The sequence below is a fragment of the Octopus bimaculoides genome, chromosome 1 (genome assembly GCF_001194135.2).
Source record: "Octopus bimaculoides isolate UCB-OBI-ISO-001 chromosome 1, ASM119413v2, whole genome shotgun sequence".
NCBI classification, from domain to species: domain Eukaryota; kingdom Metazoa; phylum Mollusca; class Cephalopoda; order Octopoda; family Octopodidae; genus Octopus; species Octopus bimaculoides.
Genome location: NC_068981.1, coordinates 36,867,101 through 36,870,823, shown reverse-complemented (window position 1 = coordinate 36,870,823; position 3,723 = coordinate 36,867,101).

Below are 3,723 nucleotides of genomic sequence, written 5' to 3'. Positions count from 1 at the left end.
GTTTTTTGTTAAGTGTGGGTGGGATACACAGCACTTCTAGAACTCAGTTTTTTCTGACATGGGTGGGTCTTTTCTAGAACATCATATTGCCAGACATCTCGGTCCATTGTCATTTCTTCTGTGAGGCCCAACATCCAGGGATTAGTCCTTACCACTTCATTCCACATCTTCCTAGGTCTCCCTCCTCTGCAGGCACATCCACTTTCAGTGACTGGCACTTCTTTATGCAGCTGTGCTCATTCATCCACATCACATGTCCAAACCAATGTAGTCTTCTCTCTTGCATGATATGTTTGATTCCTCTTATGCCAAACTTTTCTCTCAATACATTTGTGCTTTGCCATACATGTGCACTGATATTGCACATCCAATGGAGCATACTACCTTCATTTCTCTCCAGTCTACACATGTCTTCTGCACTCAGTGCCTATGTCTCACTACCAAGGAGTATAGTCATTCACACACAAACATCATATAGTCTACCTTTCACTCTGAGAGAGAGTCTTTTTGTTGCCAACAGAGGTAATAGCTCTCTGAACTTCCACCCAATTCTTATTCTAGAAACAATACTTTCAGAGTATCCTCCACCATTGCGAATTTGGTCACCTAGGTAACAGAAACTATCTATAACCTCAAGAGAGCCTCTTGGGAATTTCAGAGAATCTAAGTCCCATGTGCTCTTAATGCTTATTGTTCCCGCACAACTTCATCAACTTTTTACCATATGTACATCTACACTACATATTGTCCTCTTTGATCCCATCTCATGTATCTTATTCTTACATACCAACATAGAACCAGATTGAATTCAAACTATGAATTTTTATTTCTAAGGGCTCTAAAGTTCTCACCTGAGGATAAAGTATCAGATAATGATACAAGATCAAACCAAAAGAAACGTAATCATCACCATCATTATTATCATTTTTATGTCAGTTTTTTAATATTGGGATAGGTTAGAGGAAACTTATAACTCTAGGCTTTCTGTTGTGAGATGTTTTTCCAGTAGCCAACCTCCACCTATTTATGTTTTTCATTTTTCCTTCAGTTCACAAAACTACAGCACATTTGTTTTGCTGAATAATGTTAACAATGCCCCTATTTTTGCTCTGAGAGTGTTAATGAGGACTTACAGAATCGATATTCTCATTAATATGCTCACAAACACACAAAATCACAGATACCATACGCTTCTATACAGTTTCTGCCAACCAATTCCATTCACAAAGTATTTGCTTAGCCTTAGGGTATAGCATAAGACACTGTAGTAACGCCTTGTCTCATGCGCATGCGTAGTCATCAATATCCAAGTTTGGTGCCCTTAGTCATTCTCTTTCTCGGCCGGTCGGCCATGAGCATGGTCGTGTCAAAACTGTCTCTCCAACATTCCGACTCTGGGGACAGCTCACATCTACATTCCGGCGTCTCAGCAACCATGCCTATTATTCCTCCATAAATAAATATTGTTGTGTTGATAGTTCAGAGTTCTGCGTTACGTTGTTTATTCCAAATTTAATGTACGGAAGTGGGTATACACCTAATGGTGTATAACCAATTTCCTACAACACTTTCCCAAGATACCATGCAGTAGAACTGGACTTGAACTATGTGGTTGTAAAGCAAACTTTGCAACCCCACAGCTATATATTAGAGGCATAACAAGAGTGGAGTGATGTGGAGAGATAGACGTGAGAGAGCACAATATCTTCTTTGGGCTGTCTCATCTGAGGTATGTAGGTACTTAATAAACTGCATGTTTATTAAATGCCTAGATATCTGTTCGGTTGCAACTCAGATACCATCATAATATTTCAATCAATAAAGCACTGAAGTTACTTTACAAAAGTACTCTCAAGTTTTTGTCTATTTTCATCATTACTTGAAATGCACACAGTGTATTCTTGTGAAATATACAGCCATGAAATTATAAAATCAGAAGACAAATTCTTAAAAGACATAAACTTGATAAATAAGAGGGACACAAATATTTTTGTATTAATTTAGACAAACAATTGAAAATATCATCTTTTTCATCCATAAGTCCTAGATCTTTCTTGATATAAAAGAAAGCATGAAACACACACACACATATGTGCATATGTGTATGTGTATGTGTATGGAGAATTTGTTTGTCAAACAATATAAAGAATAATTGAAAAGGTGGACAGGTTCTTGTTACCTTTTGTCATCAACTTAGATAATTCATTCTATAAATTATAGAAAAAGAGTATATTTTATATAGTAATAATGCTAACCATAGATTATAAACTAAAATTTCTGTTATATTAGATATTAAATGAGAGATACATAGCATACAATTAATTTACTCAGTTTATAATAATATTCTTATGTTGGGTTCAGCTATGTCTAGGTATCTAGTATATAATTTTATGTGAGGTGTGTATTGGAGAGAGATAGTGAATGTTGTAGTAACAGTTTTTATTTCAAATAAGGTTATAATTTTTCAGATCATTAACCTTAGAGTGAATGTCTGCAATATTCATATTTACTCTTTACTTTCACTGGTCTACTCTCTGAATGTCATCATATGGAGTTCAACTGAAGTTCAAGGAAAGCTTTAATGATATTGCCAAAAAGATAATATTCAAAAAAAGACTCAATCTTCTGAAGATACACATTATGAAGTAGTTCCAAGCTCCCAGAAACAACTGTTGGACCTGTAACACCATACCTTCTCTCTGTATATATATATATATATATATATATATATATAGAGAGAGAGAGAGAGAGAGAGAGAGAGTGCAGGGGTGAATCAACAAATGAGATCCAGAGATGCTCAATATAGAAAACAGTAGCACTCAAATGATTTGAAATTACACTCCAAAATCTTTAGTGAGGACTAAGTCCAGAAGGTAACAAGTAGCTATAAGAGGGATTCATTTGAGCAAAGATGCCCATTTCTTCACACTGATGGCAGAAGCCAGATATACCTAATGTTTATATGCTTCTACTACTGTTTGAATATCCTTGACTTTTTGCAAAATACATCTGCCAACATTATGAAGTAGTTCCAAGCTCCCAGAAACAACTGTTGGACCTGTAACACCATACCTTCTCTCTGTATGGTATCTCTGTACTCTGTGAAAGTTTACTCTGTTAATACATAAATATTTATATATTTACAAGTAAAACACAAATTCTTTTCATTTTAATGTGTTTGTCTTTATTTGATTTCGATTTGCATGTTTTTCAATTCGCTACGATCTCTTTAAGATAAACAAAACCAAAATTTTAAATTGGAGGGTGGGGTGAAATTTGAAAAGGAGATTTTTTTGTGCATTTTCGTAATCTCCGATATCTAAAACGTAGGAATCCGAAAAAAAATTAACAAAAAGATGCATTTTCAAGGAGAGGTGTGATTCTGCATTAGTCCCGTAAAAATTTCAAATCGCATCAATGGTAATTTTTGTCTTCGGGCATGCGCATAAACATGTACTCCAGTCTGGAAAACTCTATAACCAGTTAATGTGTATCACTAGGCATGCGTAACAGGACATACAGAGAAACAACTTTTCTGTTACATATATTACTAATGATCTGATACATGAACATTCATCTTCTGAATATTTTCAGTCCTTTGTTTTCTCTCTATTTACATGTATATATGTATGTATATTCTGCATATTGAGCTTAAGTGGTTACATTTGTTTATTTGCATCATTATCTTTCTCTCTCTCTCTCTCTCTCTCTCTCTCTCTCTCT